Raw genomic sequence first — 23,202 nt, forward strand, 5'->3', positions numbered from 1 at the left:
TGCTGAATTTGATAATTCGGAGGGATAGAAAGTGAGGCTTCCTTTAGCTTTTCCTTCTGTTCATAGACAGCATCTCCAAGTCCACACCCGAAGAGCAATTTCTCCTCCACGTGTAAGTGTGGAGGCAGCTAGTGCGCATGCGTGTGCCGATTTACCCCAGCTGCAGCCTAACTACAGTGTTTCACCTAGTGAGTATGCTCAGCCTGACTGTGCCATTCCTGAGGCTAAGTCTTCATTCCTGGATACAGCGCATGCTCCCACACTTAGTGCGAAAAGCCTCTTTGCACAGGTACTTGCATTCCGTGCCGGGTCTAAGTCCTGTTTTGTGCCTAGACACCATGCTAAAGCTGATAGTCTTTTTTTCAGAGACTCTATTTCATGCAACTGACCATGCTCAGGCACTTACTGCATCAGAGACTAGGTCTGGTAATGAACTCTTTGGCCCTACCCCTGATGTGGGGGGGCCATATAGACCACAGGGCATCAGGTGTCCTGACGATGTGGCCAGGCCACTCCCAAATGGCTTGCAGAGGCCCGCCCCTGTGACTTGTCACCTCATTATTGATGGTCAGACGATGACTGGTGAGGTGTTTGTGTCGTGGCAGCCATGAGGTCATTGTTGAAGTTGCGGTTCCAAATAGGACACTAGTTATGCCACTCATGACGTGTCACTCTGCTTTTGTCTCCAGGAGGTGCATTGTGGTCCACCCTGGTTTGGGGCGGACTCAGGTTATAAAACGGGCTGGAGCCAACAAGGAGGTGCGTAGTCTTCTACTATGCTCCGAAAGAGCACACCTCCATGTGTTGAACCCATTGCGGCTTTAGGCCAGAGGTAGGCAGGGATAGGGCGTCAATGCAGGCCGCCACCACAGTTGGTAACACAGAACGGTTAAGACCAGCTCCTGTCCTACAAGTCCTGCTTGTGCAGCCCAGTGGCATTAACAGGCCTGCTGCTGCTGATGCGCCTGCTGTCCACAGGTGTGGCCCACGGTCAGCGTACTGAATGGCCCCTGTGGTTTTAACAGGGAATTCCTGGGCTGGGTGGGTGTGTGGACCCTGTGACGTCAACAGGGCTCCCAGTCTCAAGATCCGAGTGGCATCTAACTCGGTTCAGGCAACTATTAAGCCCACTTTACACGCTTCAATATATGTCACAATCCGTCGTTGGGGTCAAGTTGTAAGTGACGCACATCCGGCATCGTTTGTGAGGAATCTGCGTGTGACAGCTACGTGCGATCAGGATTGAATGCAAAACCGTTGATCGCAAACACATCGTATCTTTGTCTAGAATTTAGCGTTTTGTTGCACGAACCTAGTCAATTGTAACGTGTGACATCCCTCATACGATTTTGGTGTCTGAGGCTATGTGCGCAGGTGTGCGCTTTGCACCGCAGCTTAAAAAAGGTCCGCTTCAGAGCGCAGCTGAAAAGCTGCGTTCTGAAGCGCCTCACAATGTCTGTCATTCACTAATCTCTGTCAGTCAGTCACTATCTCTGTCCCTCACTCTCTGTCCATGTCAGTCTATCCCCCTCTCTCATATACTCACCGATCCCCGATCCCCGGCGCTGCACGGCGTTCACACTGCTCCGGCGGCTTTTACTGTTTTGAAAAAGCCGGCCGCCCATTAAACAATCTCGTATTCCCTGCTTTCCCCGCCCACCGGCGCCTATGATTGGTTACAGTCAGACACGCCCCCACGCTGTGTGACAGGTGTCACACTGCACCCAATCACAGCAGCCGGTGGGCGTGTCTATACTGTGTAGTGAAATAAATAATTAAATAATTAAAAAAAACGGCGTGCGGTCCCCCCCAATTTTAAAACCAGCCAGATAAAGCCATACGGCTGAAGGCTGGTATTCTCAGGATGGGGAGCTCCACGTTATGGGGAGCCCCCCAGCCTAACAATATCAGCCAGTAGCCGCCCAGAATTGCCGCATACATTAGATGCGACAGTTCTGGGACTGTACCCGGCTCTTCCGATTTGCCCTGGTGCGTTGGGAAATCGGGGTAATAAGGAGTTATTGGCAGCCCATAGCTGCCAATAAGTCCTAGATTAATCATGTCAGGCGTATCCCCGAGACACCTTCCATGATTAATCTGTAAATTACAGTAAATAAACACACACACCCGAAAAAATCATTTATTAGAAATAAAAAACACAAACATATACCCTGGTTAACCACTTTAATAAGCCCGAAAAAGCCCTCCATGTCCGGCGTAATCCAGGATGCTCCAGCATCGCTTCCAGCGCTGCTGCATGGAGGTGACCGGAGCTGCAGCAGACACAGCCGCTCCGGTCACCTTCACGCAGCTAATGAAGACAGCCGTGCGATCGGCTGAGCTGTCAGTGAGGTTACCCGCTGTCACTGGATCCAGCGGTGGCTGCGGGTAACCTCAGTGACAGCTCAGCTGATCACGCTACTCACCTCAGTTGCTGCGTGGAGGTGAGAGGAGCGGCGGTGAGTAGCGCGATCAGCTGAGCTGTCACTGAGGTTACCCGCGGCCACCGCTGGATCCAGTGACAGCGGGTAACCTCAGTGACAGCTCAGCCGATCGCGCGGCTGTCTTCAGTTGCTGTGTGGAGGTGACCGGAGCGGCGGTGTATTCTGCAGCTCCGGTCACCTCCATGCAGCAGCGCAGGAAGCGACGCAGGAGCATCCTGGATTACGCCGGACATGGAGGGCTTTTTGGGGCTGATTAAAGTGGTTAACCAGGGTATATGTTTGTGTTTTTTATTTCTAATAAAGGATTTTTTTTTGGCGTGTGTGTGTTTATTTACTGTAATTTACAGATTAATCATGGAGGGTGTCTCATAGACGCCTGACATGATTAATCTAGGACTTAGTGGCAGCTATGGGCTGCCAATAACTCCTTATTACTCCGATTTGCCAACGCACCAGGGCAAATCGGGAAGAGCCGGGTACAGTCCCAGAACTGTCGCATATAATGTATGCGGCAATTCTGGGCGGCTGTTGGCTGATATTGTTAGGCTGGGGGGCTCCCCATAACGTGGAGCTCCCCATCCTGAGAATACCAGCCTTCAGCCGTATGGCTTTATCTGGCTGGTTTTAAAATTGGGGGGGACCGCACGCCGTTTTTTTTAATTATTTAATTATTTATTTCACTACACAGTATAGACACGCCCACCGGCTGCTGTGATTGGGTGCAGTGTGACACCTGTCACTCAACATGGGGGCATGTCTCACTGTAACCAATCATAGGCGCCGGTGGGCGGGGAAAGCAGGGAATACGAGATTGTTTAATGGGCGGCCGTCTTTTTCAAAACAGTAAAAGCCGCTGGAGCAGTGTGAATGCCGTGCAGCGCCGGGGATCGGGGATCGGTGAGTATGAGAGAGGGCTGCTAACTTCAGTCACTTAGGAGATTAGCGGTCACCGGTGAGCTCTTCACAGGTGACCGCTAATCAGGGTGCGGCACAGACAGAGCCGCAGCATGACCATGAAGTCGGGTGAAGTTTACCCGAGTTCATTCTGACAGTGCGGCTCTGTCTGTGTCTGCTGTCATCTGCCATTCAGCTTTGCTACATGGCTGTTTATGTCTGCTGTTAGCGGCCATGTAGCAGAGCTGAATGGCAGATGACATAGTAAAAACGCATCCCTACACATTACACACGCTTGTCAAGTCAATAAATAAAAAAAAAAAAAGGTGCTTAATGCATACGTCACAGAACACATGATCTAAAGGATCGCACACAAAATTGATCAATTTAACATAGACTACTAACGCACGTGTGACAGCAAATGAACGACCTACGTGTGATCTCATAAGATCCCGTATGCAACCTGGGCGTGTCACATCGCAAATGCGATTGTACAACTAATTGCAACGTCTAAAGCAGGCTTTAGTTTCATAGCCACACAGATCTGTATCCTCCACCAAACCTTCCAGTTGCCAACCTCTCCTTTTCCATCTGGGATCACGGTGGACATTGACTGCTGATGGGGATATATACCTTTCTCTTTCTTTTCTTATTAATTTTCGTTATGTAGCGGTAACATAGTATATACCACCTTATCCAAATCTGCCAGTCCCACCGTAACAGATGGTGTTTCTTCATCAAATGTTACTTTTGCTTAACCACCAAACCCACGGACCAAAACTTTTTTCCCCTTTCCAACACACCTGTTCCCCTTTTCACCCGCATCTGTCCTTTTTCAACTCATTTTGTATATGACCAAAAGTGCAACTCTGCAGGGACACCGTACTCAATGGCATCTCAGCACAACAGCCAGCCCTCGGTCCCTCAGATGTGGACAAGTAAAAGACCATTTCCTCCTATCCATGACAAAGCGTTGAGATTCACTCTGTGCAGCACTGGTGTTTAGTGGAAAAGCAGATCGAAGATTGCGTAACACCTTCTGAAGATACTCCTGTACACGTGCGTCCCTTTATATGGCAGGAATTATTTCGCCAAATTTTGTCTTGTACCGGGGATCTAACAGTGAGTGGCTTGCCTCTAGCCTATCCTTTACAGCCCATCTGAGTGTGTCGATCCAGGCAGGCGTTACACCGTGCCCTCTGCAGAAGGCCATGTAGGCCGGGATAGTGTTTTACAAATTGCTGGACAGCCATGTTCAACACGTGAGCCATACAAGGCACGTGTGTCACATTGCCCTGAAGAAGGGTCGCAGACTGGTTTGCATCATTGTTGCACCCGACCTTCCCTGACTGCTGGTTGACTGTAGACAACCATTAATGAAATTCGGTCTCATTCTCCAGAGCTAACCGTCCACAATTCCTCAGCGGTGTCTCACATTTCCCCTACATTTCAAAGTAAACATTTGACCGCCTGATGGCCTTGAGCTCTGCTGCCAGCATAGTAAGGAGGTGTGTGGGATTCCTTGGGCGCAGTTATAAGGAAGGGTGGCCTGACCACACAGGGTTTGGGCTGAGGTGGAGGACCCACACGAGGTTGAGGAGGCAGAAGCAGTGGAGGAACTTGTACATACAGAGGAAGGATTGACACACAAGTTGTGGGGACGGCAAGACTTGTACAGCAAACCCTTCTCCATCTCTCACCATAGTTACCCAATGCCCAGTCAGCAACATGTAACTCCCCTGTCCATGCTTACTGGTCCAAGTATCTGTGGTGAAATGCACCCTGTCACACACAGAGTTTCTCAAGGAATCGGTGAGGTTGTGTGCGACCTGCTGTGGTAGCGCGGGCACGCCTTTCTTGGAGAAGGAGTGACGACTGGCCAACGGCTCTTGGAGCACTGCAATGGCATAAGGTCTCGAAAATCCTCGGTCTCAAAAGGGTGTAAAGGCAGCCTTTCTGTTGCCAACAAGTTGCAGATGATGAAACTCAACCTCTTAGGCACGTCATGCCCTTCGAAAATCATGTAAAACACAGCGAGGGGACTCCAACCACAGTCTCCCTCGTTTCCACTAATTGGGCCACACACACCCCACTTGACTGGCATCACTTGATCCCCCTTTTCAAAATGAAACAGATGCTTTGCATGAAGCACTCTCAAAAATACGCGTGCCTTTCGCCTCACCTGGATGACCCAGGGGAAGAAAAGTCCTCTGAGAGCCATGACTTGTTCATCTTGGTTCTTTACCAAACATAGCGAGGGGACTCCAACCACAGTCTCCCTCGTTTCCACTAATTGAGCCACACACATCCCACTTGACTGGCATCACTTGATCCCCCTTTTCAAAATGAAACAGATGCTTTGCATGAAGCACTCTCAAAAATACGCGTGCCTTTCGCCTCCCCTGAATGACCCAGGGGAAGAAAAGTCCTCTGAGAGCCTTGACTTGTTCATCTTGGTTCTTTTACAAACACAGCGAGGGGACTCCAACCACAGTCTCCCTCGTTTCCACTAATTGGGCCACACACACCCCACTTGACTGGCATCACTTGATCCCCCTTTTCAAAATGAAACAGATGCTTTGCATGAAGCAATCTCAAAAATACGCGTGCCTTTCGCCTCCCCTGGATGACCCAGGGGAAGAAAAGTCCTCTGAGAGCCATGACTTATTCATCTTGGTTCTTTTTTCAAAAGCGAAGGGACTCCAACCACAGTCTCTCTCGTTTCCACTAATTGGGCCACACACACCCTTCTTGACTGGCATCACTTGATCCCCCTTTTCAAAATGAAACAGATGCTTTGCATGAAGCACTCTCAAAAATACGCGTGCCTTTCGCCTCCCCTGGATGACCCAGGGGAAGAAAAGTCCTCTGAGAGCCATGACTTGTTCATCTTGGTTCTTTTACAAACACAGCGAGGGGACTCCAACCACAGTCTCCCTCGTTTCCACTAATTGGGCCACACACACCCTTCTTGACTGGCATCACTTGATCCCCCTTTTCAAAATGAAACAGATGCTTTGCATGAAGCACTCTCAAAAATACGCGTGCCTTTCGCCTCCCCTGGCTGACCCAGGGGAAGAAAAGTCCTCTGATAGCCATGTCCACATTGTCAGTGGACAGACACGAGTGCTTATCTGCCAGCAGACCCCCAGCAGCACTGAAGACAGGTTCCGAGAGAATGCTGGCTGCAGGACACGAAAAGATCCCCAAGGCGTACGTGGCAAGCTCAGGCAATTTATCCAGATTGGAAGCCTAAAATGAGCAGGGCTCAAGTTGCACAATAATGGCATCGACGTTTCCTTGGATATACTCATATATCTGTGTGTCCTCCTCTTTTTCCTTGTCCAGCTCTTTTGTTTTCACATGAGTATATGTCCTTGTCACTTTCCCATGTGTTTGTGTTGTGTTGTGAGTTGTTTGTCACCTTTTGGACACCTTTGAGGGTGTTTTCTAGGTGTTTGTATGTGTTTGTGAATGCCTGCCATTGTTTCCTATGCGGTTCGAGTTCGGTTCGTCGAACGTTCGACAAACCGAACTCGAACGAGACCTCCGTTCGACGAACCGAACTCGAGCCGAACCACGACCGGTTCGCTCATCTCTACTGTCTATATCTCTGTTTCTTTCCCCATCTGTCTCTTTCTAGGTCTGTCTCTTTCCCAGGTCATATCTCTTTCCCCGTCTGTCTCCCCGTCTCTTTGTCTGTGTCTTTTCCTGTCTGTCTCTTTCCTTATCTGTCTCTATTTCTCTGTCTCTTTCCCCGTCTGCTTCGATCAAGGTCTGTGTCTTTCCCCATCTATCTTTGTCTGTCTCTCTGGCTGTCACCTCCTTCCCTGTCTGCCTATCTTTGTCCCTGTCTGCATGTCTGTCTGTCTCTTTCCCTATCTGTCTCTTTCCCCATCTGTCTCTTTCCAGATCTGTTTCTTTCCAGGTCAATCTCTTTCCAGGTCTGTCTCTTTCCAGGTCTGTCTCTGTCTGTCTCTTTCCAGGTCTGTCTCTTTCACCGTCTGTCTCTGTCTGTCTCTTTCACCGTTTGTCTCTGTCTGACTCTTTCCCTGTCTGTCTCTATCTCTCTGTCGCTTTCCCTGTCTGTCTCTCTGTCTGTCTCTGTCTGTCTCTCTGTCTGTTTCTCTGTCTGTCTCTCTGTCTGTCTCTGTTTGTCTCTCTCTATCTGTCTCCCCACCGACATCTTATTACCTCACATATAAGCTTCTTATACTATGAATGTCTTTTGTTCCTATAGCAACCAATCATAGCTCCTACTAATAACCTGTAGTTCCAGGCTCCATTTACTTTAATGGAGGCATGTTTTTTGGAGAGTAACTGTAAAGTGCGGGGTTAAATTTTCCTGTCAAAACATAGTCTATGACGTTCCCTGGGTTGCATAAGGTGTCTGTACAAAATTTCGTGATTGTAAATGCGACGGTGCGGATACACTTTTCGTTTCACTTTTTCCCCATTATGTAGATAGGGGCAAAATTGATTGGTAAATTGGAACGCGCGGGGTTAAAATTTTTCCTCACAACATAGCATATGACGCTCTCGGGGTCCAGACGTGTGAGTGTGCAAAATTTTGTGGCTGTAGCTACGACAGTGCAGATGCCAATCCAGGACATACATACACACACACACACACAGCACACACACACACACACACGCACACACACACACACACACACACACACACCACACACACATTCAGCTTTTTTTATTTGATGATTTGGCAGTCATACAATGAAAAAAATGAAATGAAAAAAACTGGCGTAAGAGACTATAAATAAGGCTTAAATTAGCTGAAAACACATCGGTTTCTTACTCCGGTTGTTTTTGTACCATTTTTTGGATTGTATGACTGCCAAATCCTTTTTTAATGATGTATTTTTAAAATTTTGAAATTTTAAGTTTTAGCCCATTTTTCCTGTATTGTGGTCGGTTTCTTGCATTGCCAGATATTCCATTTTCTGAAGCGCCTTCAATATAGATCAGAAATTAAAGATGTCTCCAGGCCTTTGACAACACTGCACATCATAAGGTTGCAGCAAACGTCTTGATAGTAGCTACTTCTGTTCCGAGAATGGGGGGCTAGGTGGGGGTGTCACCATGTCCCCTGTTCTCTGACTGCAAAGAAGCAGCTATTACCAGGGTGCTGGCTGTTACCAACAGCATGGAGCAGGCCCACTAATGGGTAATATAACGTCCCAGAGGGGAGGGGGAGCAGGGAAGAGCAGCTGCCGAGTCACACTAAATGTCAGGTGTTGAAAGGACATAAAACTGTACTGTTCATCTTATCTATATAGTTTTTAGAGGGCACAGACTGTCGAAAAAATGTTTATCTCCCAGGAGTAACCCTTATTTCTTAGAGAATAGTTTTGTATATTGGTTGTAGGTTATTTGTCATTCAGCTTTTATACCTAATATAAAGGATCCAAAAAATGATAACTAGTTAACAAGCAATAGATAATGCGCTCTCAAGGGTCATGTGTGTCCAATCCATGGCATTTTAATTTTTGCCACTTTTAGATACAAGTTGTATATATATGTAGTGCTAGACTTTTATTCTGTCGATTTTGTGAACAATTTAAGCATAATTTTGCATCTGAAATGCTGTTCCATATAGCAATAACCATCTTAATACAGAAATTCTGTAAATAATTCAGCTGTCCATGACTTTTATCATTTACAACTTGTTCATGTCTTCATCAGCTGTTTTGAGAATGACTACGGTATTAAATATTTAATAATTCAGAGTGTGTTACAGGAGACATACGTTCCATACCAAGCAGCCATGTCCTCTGCATGACCCTAAGATCCACTACGGTGCGTTAAATGGAATGGATTATCAACTTGTAATCCATTGCAACGAATATTTACAACTGCCGTCTTATTCTACTTCTGATTGCTAAGGCTTGAGTTGTAATGCAAGGACAAAATCGGATCTTTCATGAAAAGATAAAAGAAACAAAAAATATACATACACAGTATATATATATATATATATATATATATATATATATATATATAAAAAGATGATGATAGACATAAATAGAGAGTTAGATAAATATAGATAGATGTTAGATAAATAGATAGATGACAGACAGATAGATAGATAGCTATATATAGATTATAGATAAATAGATAAATAGATAGATGGATATGGGATAGATAGATAGATAGATAGATAGATAGATAGATAGATAGAGGGTTAGATAGATACAGTGATAGATAGATAGATAGATAGATAGATGATAGACAGATAGATAGATAGATAGATAGATAGATAGCTATATACTGTATGGATTATAGATAAATAGATAGATGAATATGGGATAGATAGATAGATAGATAGATAGATAGATAGATAGATTGAGAGATAGATAGATACAGTGATAGATAGATAGATAGATAGATGATAGACAGATAGATAGATAGATAGATAGCTATATACTGTATGGATTATAGATAAATAGATAGATGAATATGGGATAGATAGATAGATAGATAGATAGATAGATAGATAGATTGAGAGATAGATAGATACAGTGATAGATAGATAGATAGATAGATGATAGACAGATAGATAGATAGATAGATAGCTATATACTGTATGGATTATAGATAAATAGATAGATGAATATGGGATAGATAGATAGATAGATAGATAGATAGATAGATAGATACAGTGATAGATAGATAGATGATAGACAGATAGATAGATAGCTATATATAGATTATAGATAAATAGATAAATAGATAGATGGATATGGGATAGATAGATAGATAGATAGATAGATAGATACATGGATAGATAGATAGATAGATAGAGAGATAGATAGATAGATATGAGATGATAGATTGATAGATAGATAGATACATGGATAGATAGATAGAGAGATAGATAGATACAGTGATAGATAGATAGATAGAGAAAAAAAGGAGGCAAATATAAAGTGTAGAAGTGGCTTTATTATCCCATATGGCGTAGTGACGTTTCGGGTGTGATCAGCCTTTATCAAACAACATTGTGAGTGAACAAGGGATATATATATATATATATAGTGATGTTCCATTTTTAAATTGAAGCATACAATTACAAATGCAAATTCATTAATACGTAATATATGCATAATCAACAATAAAGTGCATGGTGCTAATGGTGACTTTCTTGCAACTAACATGTTGCCAAGTTATAAAACGATATACAACTGTATAATATTGAATAAAGTGCAAAACGTGTTAAAATGCATAATTAAATATACAAGTGTACAATATAAATTCATTAAACTGTGACTCACCCACCAATACAACTCATTCATGTAGTAAGCGCCAAATTTCGGCATTCTGAATATTACTATCGCGCATGTCCGAGCTGTAAGTTAGTTGATTGGCCCATTGTCATGTTAGAAGAGGCTACTGGACTTGCGCAAACAGTATCAGATTCCACATTCACTGTATTTGAAGACAGAAGACAAGCTAACCACGCATGCGCACTCGTGTCACATAGAAGAAATACTGCGGCTGCTGTAAAACTTTCACCGCATTATCCTCAGTTGCACACTCTCGGTTTCTCCATCCATTGCTCTCACTGCACAACTAATATGAGCAGTGAGAACTTGAGAAGTAGGTCACAGAAGATCAGGGGGATACCCCTGCCGCTTGTCCTAAAGGTAAATTGTTTGTTCCTCTGAACTTATGACTTAAGATATTATCATGATTTGCTTCTGGTGGGACATCCAGGGAGTACGAGCACCACAGAGTTGCTCTCTCATGGTTTTGGTAGTCAAAGTTACATCAAAATGTTCAGTGTTATGTCTTGTTATGTCTTGTTTTACAATGTTTGTGTTCATTTGAAAAGCCCTTATACTCGTTCATCCGGGGTTCTGCAACCATTGGTCATTCCCCGTAGTCCGTAGACTCACTTGTCGGTGGATTTTATCACTGATCTTCCCATGTCTGCTGGTAATACTGTAATTTTGGTAGTTATTGATAGATTTTGCAAAATGGCACCTTTTACTGTATTACTTGTACTTTCAAGTGCTAAAACTTTGGCCCAAGTGTCTATCAATGAGATTGTAAAACTCTATATACTACTTTCTGATATTGTAACAGATCATGGGACCCAATTTATATCAAAGTTTTGGAAAGCATTTTGTGCTTGGCTAGAGATTTATCTCTCACTTTTGTCAACCTTTCATCCACAGTCTAATGGCCAGACTGAACTAGTGAATCAAAATCTCAAGACATATCTGAGGTTTTCTGTTTCCGAAAATCAAGAGGATTGAGTCTCTTATTTACCCTTAGCAGGGTATGCAGTGAATAACTGTCATCATGAATCTACAGGCAAGTCCCTGTTTATCAGGGCATATGGTTTTCACCTTCTAGTTTGCACCTTTCATATAGAACATAGACAGAAAGGGAAAAGTACTGTACTGCAATTTCATCATAATAAATTATGTAATAATCCTCATATAAACGGATATCATGGACTATACTCCCAAACTTAGCTATATACTTCATGTAAAAAACACGTGTAGGAGACTCATTCAATTATAAAATATTTAAATTTTATTGTGTACAACCATAGAACATTAAAATTCATTTTCCATAAGTTACACACATGAGGTAAGGTGGATTCCTACACACCCACCTATCAAAAAACCACCATGATTTGTCCCATCATTACCCCATAAGGCTAAGTAACAAAGTGCAAATGCCATCAAGGGATGTATAGTTGAAATGCACCATAGGGTCAGACAGTTACAATATAAGGAAAAGCGTTCCAAACTTACCCATAGTGCATAGGCAGAGGGACTACCAATGGTGGCTCAGAGGTGGGTGAGAGAATATCCTTCAACCCGGACGCGCGTGTCGCAAAAGCTTCATCAGCGGAGTGCAGCTTTGCACCTTTAATGGAAACCATTCTTCAGGAGTTCCTAGGGAAGAGCAGTTTCCTTAATCCATTTCTGCTGTGTGACAAGGGGTTTTAAATAATTTGAGGGTGATGGGTTCAAAATATAAAAGTATGACTGATCGTAAGTGCTTAGCTGGTCTGGACTTGTGTGATAATGATATGGTGTGATTGTTTACCAAGAACATTAAATTAAACATCCCTTCTTGGAAACTGAGACACAGGTTCATCGGTCCTTATAAGATAGTCACCATAATCAATTCGGTAGCATTTTTCATCACATTTACATTTAAAACTCATAATTAGAGATGAGCGAACCGGTCCCGGTTCGGCTCGAGGCGGTTCGCCGAACGGGGGGTCTGGCTCGAGTTCGGCTCGTCGAACGTTCGACGAACCGAACTCGAGCCCATAGGAAACAATGGCAGGCAATCACAAACACAGTAAAACACCTAGAAAACACCCTCAAAGGTGTCCAAAAGGTGACAAACAACTCACAACACAACACAAACACATGGGAAAGTGACAAGGACATGTACTCATGCGAAAACAAAACAGCTGGACAAGGAAAAAGAGGAGGACACACAGATATAGGCATGGCACGCCCTTCTAAAGTCATGTAAAACACCGCAAGGTGACTCCAAGCGGAGTCTCCCTTTTTTCCAAAAATTGGGCCCCACACACCCACCCCTTCAGTGGCAGCAGTTGTGCCCCAGTTGTACACTTCACAGCTAGATTTGCATCAAGCACATTCAAAAATACGCCATTCTTATCCGTCCCCAGGATGACACCGGGGTAGGTAGCAAAGTCTTTCCTGATCCCAGCTCTGTTCATCTTGGCTTCTTTTAAAAACACAGCAAGCAAGGGTTACTCCAAGCGGAGTCTCCCTTTTTTCCAAAAATTGGGCCCCACACACACCCACCCCTTCAGTGGCAGCACTTGGGCCCCAGTTGTACACTTCACAGCTAGATTTGCATCAAGCACATTCAAAAATACGCTATTCTTAACCGTCCCCAGGATGACACCGGGGTAGGTAGCAAAGTCTTTCCTGATCCCAGCTCTGTTCATCTTGGCTTCTTTTAAAAACACAGCAAGCAAGGGTTACTCCAAGCGGAGTCTCCCTTTTTTCCAAAAATTGGGCCACACAGACACCCACCCCATCAGTGGCAGCACTTGGGCCCTAGTTGCAAACAGGATGTTTTGATTTGCATCAAGCACATTCAAAAATACGCTATTCTTAGCCGTCCACAGGATGACACCGGGGTAGGTAGCAAAGTCTTTCCTGATCCCAGCTCTGTTCATCTTGGCTTCTTTTAAAAACACAGCAAGCAAGGGTTACTCCAAGCGGAGTCTCCCTTTTTTCCAAAAATTGGGCCACACAGACACCCACCCCATCAGTGGCAGCACTTGGGCCCTAGTTGCAAACAGGATGTTTTGATTTGCATCAAGCACATTCAAAAATACGCTATTCTTAGCCGTCCCCAGGATGACACCGGGGTAGGTAGCAAAGTCTTTGCTGACCCATGACTTGTTCATCTTGGCTTCTTTTAAAAACAATGTAAGCAAGGGTTACTCCAAGCGGAGTCTCCCTTTTTTCCAAAAATTGGGCCACACAGACACCCACCCCATCAGTGGCAGCACTTGGGCCCTAGTTGCAAACAGGATGTTTTGATTTGCATCAAGCACATTCAAAAATACGCTATTCTTAGCCGTCCCCAGGATGACACCGGGGTAGGTAGCAAAGTCTTTGCTGACCCATGACTTGTTCATCTTGGCTTCTTTTAAAAACAATGTAAGCAAGGGTTACTCCAAGCGGAGTCTCCCTTTTTTCCAAAAATTGGGCCACACAGACACCCACCCCATCAGTGGCAGCACTTGGGCCCTAGTTGCAAACAGGATGTTTTGATTTGCATCAAGCACATTCAAAAATACGCTATTCTTAGCCGTCCACAGGATGACACCGGGGTAGGTAGCAAAGTCTTTCCTGATCCCAGCTCTGTTCATCTTGGCTTCTTTTAAAAACACAGCAAGCAAGGGTTACTCCAAGCGGAGTCTCCCTTTTTTCCAAAAATTGGGCCACACAGACACCCACCCCATCAGTGGCAGCACTTGGGCCCTAGTTGCAAACAGGATGTTTTGATTTGCATCAAGCACATTCAAAAATACGCTATTCTTAGCCGTCCCCAGGATGACACCGGGGTAGGTAGCAAAGTCTTTGCTGACCCATGACTTGTTCATCTTGGCTTCTTTTAAAAACAATGTAAGCAAGGGTTACTCCAAGCGGAGTCTCCCTTTTTTCCAAAAATTGGGCCACACAGACACCCACCCCATCAGTGGCAGCACTTGGGCCCTAGTTGCAAACAGGATGTTTTGATTTGCATCAAGCACATTCAAAAATACGCTATTCTTAGCCGTCCACAGGATGACACCGGGGTAGGTAGCAAAGTCTTTCCTGATCCCAGCTCTGTTCATCTTGGCTTCTTTTAAAAACACAGCAAGCAAGGGTTACTCCAAGCGGAGTCTCCCTTTTTTCCAAAAATTGGGCCACACAGACACCCACCCCATCAGTGGCAGCACTTGGGCCCTAGTTGCAAACAGGATGTTTTGATTTGCATCAAGCACATTCAAAAATACGCTATTCTTAGCCGTCCCCAGGATGACACCGGGGTAGGTAGCAAAGTCTTTGCTGACCCATGACTTGTTCATCTTGGCTTCTTTTAAAAACAATGTAAGCAAGGGTTACTCCAAGCGGAGTCTCCCTTTTTTCCAAAAATTGGGCCACACAGACACCCACCCCATCAGTGGCAGCACTTGGGCCCTAGTTGCAAACAGGATGTTTTGATTTGCATCAAGCACATTCAAAAATACGCTATTCTTAGCCGTCCACAGGATGACACCGGGGTAGGTAGCAAAGTCTTTCCTGATCCCAGCTCTGTTCATCTTGGCTTCTTTTAAAAACACAGCAAGCAAGGGTTACTCCAAGCGGAGTCTCCCTTTTTTCCAAAAATTGGGCCACACAGACACCCACCCCATCAGTGGCAGCACTTGGGCCCTAGTTGCAAACAGGATGTTTTGATTTGCATCAAGCACATTCAAAAATACGCTATTCTTAGCCGTCCCCAGGATGACACTGGGGTAGGTAGCAAAGTCTTTGCTGACCCATGACTTGTTCATCTTGGCTTCTTTTAAAAACAATGTAAGCAAGGGTTACTCCAAGCGGAGTCTCCCTTTTTTCCAAAAATTGGGCCACACAGACACCCACCCCATCAGTGGCAGCACTTGGGCCCTAGTTGCAAACAGGATGTTTTGATTTGCATCAAGCACATTCAAAAATACGCTATTCTTAGCCGTCCCCAGGATGACACCGGGGTAGGTAGCAAAGTCTTTGCTGACCCATGACTTGTTCATCTTGGCTTCTTTTAAAAACAATGTAAGCAAGGGTTACTCCAAGCGGAGTCTCCCTTTTTTCCAAAAATTGGGCCACACAGACACCCACCCCATCAGTGGCAGCACTTGGGCCCTAGTTGCAAACAGGATGTTTTGATTTGCATCAAGCACATTCAAAAATACGCTATTCTTAGCCGTCCACAGGATGACACCGGGGTAGGTAGCAAAGTCTTTCCTGATCCCAGCTCTGTTCATCTTGGCTTCTTTTAAAAACACAGCAAGCAAGGGTTACTCCAAGCGGAGTCTCCCTTTTTTCCAAAAATTGGGCCACACAGACACCCACCCCATCAGTGGCAGCACTTGGGCCCTAGTTGCAAACAGGATGTTTTGATTTGCATCAAGCACATTCAAAAATACGCTATTCTTAGCCGTCCCCAGGATGACACCGGGGTAGGTAGCAAAGTCTTTCCTGATCCCAGCTCTGTTCATCTTGGCTTCTTTTAAAAACACAGCAAGCAAGGGTTACTCCAAGCGGAGTCTCCCTTTTTTCCAAAAATTGGGCAACACAGACACCCACCCCATCAGTGGCAGCACTTGGGCCCTAGTTGCAAACAGGATGTTTTGATTTGCATCAAGCACATTCCAAATCCACAAGCATTTACTCTCCCCAGGATGACACAGGGGTAGTAAATTCCTTCTGGATCCATGACTTGTTCATTTTGATGAACGTCAGTCTGTCCACATTGTCACTGGACAGACGCGTGCGCTTATCTGTCAGCACACACCCAGCAGCACTGAATACACGTTCAGAGACAACGCTGGCAGCTGGACACGACAAAATCTCCAAGGCGTAAGTTGCGAGCTCTGGCCATTTTTGTAGGTTTGAAGCCCAAAAGGAGCAAGGCTCCAGTTGCACAGTCATGGCATCGATGTTCATTTGGAGATACTCCTGTATCATCCTCTCCAGCCGTTGACTATGTGTCAGACTTGTTGTCTCTGGTGGCCTTGCAAAAGAGGGTCTAAAAAAATTATGAAAAGATTCCATAAAATTGCTGTTACCGGCACCAGAAAAGGTCCTACTGGTACGGGTAGACTGTTGAAGATGACGAGACCGTCCCATGTTTGTCAAGTTACAACTGGGAGATTCACTCCCTGCACCTGCACGGTTGTTTGGTGGAAAAGCCGAGCTAAGATCTAGTAACAGCTTCTGCTGATACTCCTGCATACGTGCGTCCCTTTCTATGGCTGGAATTATGTCACAAAATTTGGACTTGTACCGGGGATCTAATAGTGTGGCAATCCAGTAGTCATCATCACTTCTAATTTTGACAATACGACTGTCATGTTGGAGGTAGTGCAACAAAAAGGCACTCATGTGTCTTGCGCAGCCATGCGGACCAAGTCCATGCTGTGTTTGTGGCATAGAGGTGCTACCCGTTCTTTCTTCCTCTGACATCTGACCCCAACCTCTTTCAACTGAAATTTGACCAAGGTCTCCCTCATCCGCTGAGTCTTCCATGTCCATGGACAGTTCGTCCTCCATTTCTTCATGTTCTCCTGCACCTTGCTCAACATTTCGCCTGCTACTATGCGCCCTTGTCGATCCCTGTCCCCCATGGTCCCATGCCTGCTGCGTTGGTGATGATGAACGTCTGGACCTTCGTGATGTTGTTGTCCCTTGCGCATATGAATCCTCCTGTAGTTCCTCCCCTTCATGTTGTCCCACCCCCTGACTCCGAATAGTGTTTAGCGTGTGCTCCAGCATGTAAATGACTGGAATCGTCATGCTGATAATGGCATTGTCAGCGCTAAACATATTCGTCGCCATGTCGAAACTGTGCAGAAGGGTGCATAGGTCCTTGATCTGAGACCACTCCATCAGGGTGATCTGCCCCACCTCTGCATCTCGTTGGCCCAGGCTATACGTCATGACGTATTGCACCAGGGCTCTGCGGTGCTGCCACAGTCGCTGTAACATGTGGAGAGTTGAATTCCAGCGTGTCGCCACATCGCATTTCAGGCGATGAACCGGCAGGCCGAAAGACTTCTGGAGCGATGCAAGTCGCTCTGCTGCGGCGCTTGAACGGCGGAAGTGAGCTGACAGTTTTCGTGCCCTGTTCAGAAGGCCATCTAGGCCGGGATAGTGTGTTAAAAATTGCTGCACGACAAGGTTCAACACGTGAGCCATACAAGGTACGTGTGTCACCTTGCCCAGGCGAAGTGCCGCACCCAGGTTTGCAGCATTGTCGCACACGGCCTTACCAGGCTGCAGTTTGAGTGGAGACAACCATTTATTAAACTCGGACCGCAAAGCTGACCACAACTCCTCAGCTGTGTGACTCTTATTACCAAGACATGTCAAGCTAAAGACCGCCTGATGCCGTTGCGCTCTGCTGCCAGCATAGTAATGAGGGGTGCGTGATTCCTTCTGCGCAGTGAGAACGCTGGTGGCCTGACCAGGCAGGCTTGGGGCGGAGGTGGAGGACCCAGATGAGGTGGAGGATGCAGAAGCAGTGGCGGAACTTGGACAGACAGAGGATTGACACACAAGTCGTGGGGACGGCAAGACTTGTGCAGCAGACCCTTCACCATCTATCACCATAGTTACCCAGTGCCCAGTCAGCGACATGTAACGTCCCTGTCCATGCTTACTGGTCCAAGTATCGGTGGTGAAATGCACCCGTTCACACACAGAGTTTCTCAAGGAAGCGGTGATGTTGTGTGCGACATGCTGGTGTAGCGCGGGCACACCTTTCTTAGAGAAGTAGTGGCGACTAGGCATCTGGTACTGGGGCACAGCGACAGACATAAGGTCTCTAAAATCCTGTGTGTCCACTAGGCGGAAAGGCAGCATTTCGGTAGCCAACAGCTTACAGAGGGATAGAGTCAACCTCTTAGCTTTGTCATGGGTCGGAGGAAGTGGCCTTTTATTTGACCACATCTGAGGGACAGAGATCTGGCTGCTGTGTGTAGACGGTGTTGAGTAGGGTGTCCCTGGAAAAATGCAGGTTTGTGAGGAAAGTGCAGGCGGAGACATGATGTTGCCTTCATCCAACGTTGGTGCTATCGATGTCTGAGAGAGCTGTACACACTCACTTGTTTCCCCTTCCAAACCAACTGACGACCTTACAAGCAAACTGCCTGTTGCGGTTACAGTGGTGGAAGTTTTGCATGGAAAAACAGGTGTGGCAGCTGTCCCCACAGTCCTAGAAGATGAAGAGCGCGCGGATGCAGTGGAAGGGGCGGGCGGTGGATGGTTCGCTCCGCTAGGCCGCATTGCAGCACGGTGAGCTTCCCACCGGGACTTATGATATTTATTCATGTGACGATTCATGGAAGAAGTTGTCAAACTGCTGAGCTTTTGACCTCTACTAAGAGAATCATGACAAATGTTACATATCACATGAGTTGGGCGATCTTTTTCGATGTGAAAAAAGGACCAGGCTAGGCAAGGCTTAGAGGCCATGCGACCTGTTGATCCACCCCGAATAATGCTCATAGGCAGAGTGGTGGCTGAGGATGCAGTTGTAGACGTGCTACCAGTGCTCCGACTCTGTCCAGGAAGGCGCAAGGTAACTTCGTCGTCGGTTGCATCCTCCTCCACCGCCTCTGTTGACCTCCTCGAGTGCCTGACTGGGGGTTGACAGTAGGTGGGATCTAGAACGTCATCATCAATTGTTGTGTTTGCACTCCCCTCCCCCTCAGACCGAGCCTCTTCTTGCCCTGACGGAATATTTAAGTTGTCATCCCAATCGGGTATCTGCGTCTCATCTTCATCAGTATGTTCCTCATTGTCTATAACCACAGGTGTTACAGTTTGTGACAAAGGGTCAACATTATGCTCAGAAACTTGGTCCTCACGGCCTGAATCTGAGTCACAAAGGTTCTGGGCATCACTGCAGACCATTTCCTGTTCTGTACTCACTGTAGCTTGGGAGCAGACCTCTGATTCCCAGGCTATAGTGTGACTGAACAGCTCTGCAGACTCAGCCATCTCAGTTCCACCATACTGTGCAGGGCTGATGGAGACTTCAGAGCTGGGAGAAATCAAGTGTGATTGGGATGACAACTCAGAGGACTGGTGTTTTTTGGATGCGGTACTTGAAGTGGCTGAGAGGGCACTTGTTGGACCACTTGAGATCCATTCAAGCATTTTCCTTTTTTGCCCATCATCTACCTTTCTTCCTGTTGTTCGTGTCCGTAAAAAAGGGAGCACATCGGATTGTCCACGGTAAGTAGTAGACATCTTACTTTTGCTGGTAGATGGTCTATCTTCAGCAGATGATAATGGAGCTTTGCCACCTTCCCCACGGACAAAACCTTTTTTGCCTTTTCCACCACGCCTCTTCCCCTTTCCACCAGCATCTGTCATTTTGCCACTCATGTTGATTGCGACAAGATTGTGGACTGAAAATGTGGTAGTAAAAATTGAGAGGTGGTGAAGATTGCAGTGGTGGTCTAGCTTTATTAACAGCAGAATAATAAAGAATAAATATCCCTGACAATGCAACTTAGTTATAATTAGTTGGAGTGTGCAACGCAGGCAGACGTGCTGCAAATGTCTTTGCACTAGTGGGACTATAGCAAAGTCCAATAGCCACGTATAGGATGCCACTAGGTACACTGAGTGTTTGCTAGTATAATGGCTTGGTTAGAATGAGTTGTAGTGTGCAACGCAGGCAGACGCGCTCTGCAAATGTCTTTGCACTAGTGGGACTATAGCAAAGTCCAATAGCCACGTATAGGATGCCACTAGGTACACTGAGTGTTTGCTAGTATAATGGCTTGGTTAGAATGAGTTGTAGTGTGCAACGCAGGCAGACGCGCTCTGCAAATGTCTTTGCACTAGTGGGACTATAGCAAAGTCCAATAGCCACGTATAGGATGCCACTAGGTACACTGAGTGTTTGCTAGTATAATGGCTTGGTTAGAATGAGTTGTAGTGTGCAACGCAGGCAGACGCGCTCTGCAAATGTCTTTGCACTAGTGGGACTATAGCAAAGTCCAATAGCCACGTATAGGATGCCACTAGGTACACTGAGTGTTTGCTAGTATAATGGCTTGGTTAGAATGAGTTGTAGTGTGCAACGCAGGCAGACGCGCTCTGCAAATGTCTTTGCACTAGTGGGACTATAGCAAAGTCCAATAGCCACGTATAGGATGCCACTAGGTACACTGAGTGTTTGCTAGTATAATGGCTTGGTTAGAATGAGTTGTAGTGTGCAACGCAGGCAGACGCGCTCTGCAAATGTCTTTGCACTAGTGGGACTATAGCAAAGTCCAATAGCCACGTATAGGATGCCACTAGGTACACTGAGTGTTTGCTAGTATAATGGCTTGGTTAGAATGAGTTGTAGTGTGCAATGCAGGCAGACGCGCTCTGCAAATGTCTTTGCACTAGTGGGACTATAGCAAAGTCCAATAGCCACGTATAGGATGCCACTAGGTACACTGAGTGTTTGCTAGTATAATGGCTTGGTTAGAATGAGTTGTAGTGTGCAACGCAGGCAGACGCGCTCTGCAAATGTCTTTGCACTAGTGGGACTATAGCAAAGTCCAATAGCCACGTATAGGATGCCACTAGGTACACTGAGTGTTTGCTAGTATAATGGCTTGGTTAGAATGAGTTGTAGTGTGCAACGCAGGCAGACGCGCTCTGCAAATGTCTTTGCACTAGTGGGACTATAGCAAAGTCCAATAGCCACGTATAGGATGCCACTAGGTACACTGAGTGTTTGCTAGTATAATGGCTTGGTTAGAATGAGTTGTAGTGTGCAACGCAGGCAGACGCGCTCTGCAAATGTCTTTGCACTAGTGGGACTATAGCAAAGTCCAATAGCCACGTATAGGATGCCACTAGGTACACTGAGTGTTTGCTAGTATAATGGCTTGGTTAGAATGAGTTGTAGTGTGCAACGCAGGCAGACGCGCTCTGCAAATGTCTTTGCACTACTGGGACTATAGCAAAGTCCAATAGCCACGTATAGGATGCCACTAGGTACACTGAGTGTTTGCTAGTATAATGGCTTGGTTAGAATGAGTTGTAGTGTGCAACGCAGGCAGACGCGCTCTGCAAATGTCTTTGCACTAGTGGGACTATAGCAAAGTCCAATAGCCACGTATAGGATGCCACTAGGTACACTGAGTGTTTGCTAGTATAATGGCTTGGTTAGAATGAGTTGTAGTGTGCAACGCAGGCAGACGCGCTCTGCAAATGTCTTTGCACTAGTGGGACTATAGCAAAGTCCAATAGCCACGTATAGGATGCCACTAGGTACACTGAGTGTTTGCTAGTATAATGGCTTGGTTAGAATGAGTTGTAGTGTGCAACGCAGGCAGACGCGCTCTGCAAATGTCTTTGCACTAGTGGGACTATAGCAAAGTCCAATAGCCACGTATAGGATGCCACTAGGTACACTGAGTGTTTGCTAGCTATAATGGCTTGGTTAGAATGAGTTGTAGTGTGCAACGCAGGCAGACGCGCTCTGCAAATGTCTTTGCACTAGTGGGACTATAGCAAAGTCCAATAGCCACGTATAGGATGCCACTAGGTACACTGAGTGTTTGCTAGTATAATGGCTTGGTTAGAATGAGTTGTAGTGTGCAACGCAGGCAGACGCGCTCTGCAAATGTCTTTGCACTAGTGGGACTATAGCAAAGTCCAATAGCCACGTATAGGATGCCACTAGGTACACTGAGTGTTTGCTAGTATAATGGCTTGGTTAGAATGAGTTGTAGTGTGCAACGCAGGCAGACGCGCTCTGCAAATGTCTTTGCACTAGTGGGACTATAGCAAAGTCCAATAGCCACGTATAGGATGCCACTAGGTACACTGAGTGTTTGCTAGTATAATGGCTTGGTTAGAATGAGTTGTAGTGTGCAACGCAGGCAGACGCGCTCTGCAAATGTCTTTGCACTAGTGGGACTATAGCAAAGTCCAATAGCCACGTATAGGATGCCACTAGGTACACTGAGTGTTTGCTAGTATAATGGCTTGGTTAGAATGAGTTGTAGTGTGCAACGCAGGCAGACGCGCTCTGCAAATGTCTTTGCACTAGTGGGACTATAGCAAAGTCCAATAGCCACGTATAGGATGCCACTAGGTACACTGAGTGTTTGCTAGTATAATGGCTTGGTTAGAATGAGTTGTAGTGTGCAACGCAGGCAGACGCGCTCTGCAAATGTCTTTGCACTAGTGGGACTATAGCAAAGTCCAATAGCCACGTATAGGATGCCACTAGGTACACTGAGTGTTTGCTAGTATAATGGCTTGGTTAGAATGAGTTGTAGTGTGCAACGCAGGCAGACGCGCTCTGCAAATGTCTTTGCACTAGTGGGACTATAGCAAAGTCCAATAGCCACGTATAGGATGCCACTAGGTACACTGAGTGTTTGCTAGTATAATGGCTTGGTTAGAATGAGTTGTAGTGTGCAACGCAGGCAGACGCGCTCTGCAAATGTCTTTGCACTAGTGGGACTATAGCAAAGTCCAATAGCCACGTATAGGATGCCACTAGGTACACTGAGTGTTTGCTAGTATAATGGCTTGGTTAGAATGAGTTGTAGTGTGCAACGCAG

The sequence above is a fragment of the Anomaloglossus baeobatrachus genome, chromosome 1 (assembly GCF_048569485.1).
Source record: "Anomaloglossus baeobatrachus isolate aAnoBae1 chromosome 1, aAnoBae1.hap1, whole genome shotgun sequence".
In the NCBI taxonomy this organism is placed as follows: Eukaryota; Metazoa; Chordata; class Amphibia; order Anura; family Aromobatidae; genus Anomaloglossus; species Anomaloglossus baeobatrachus.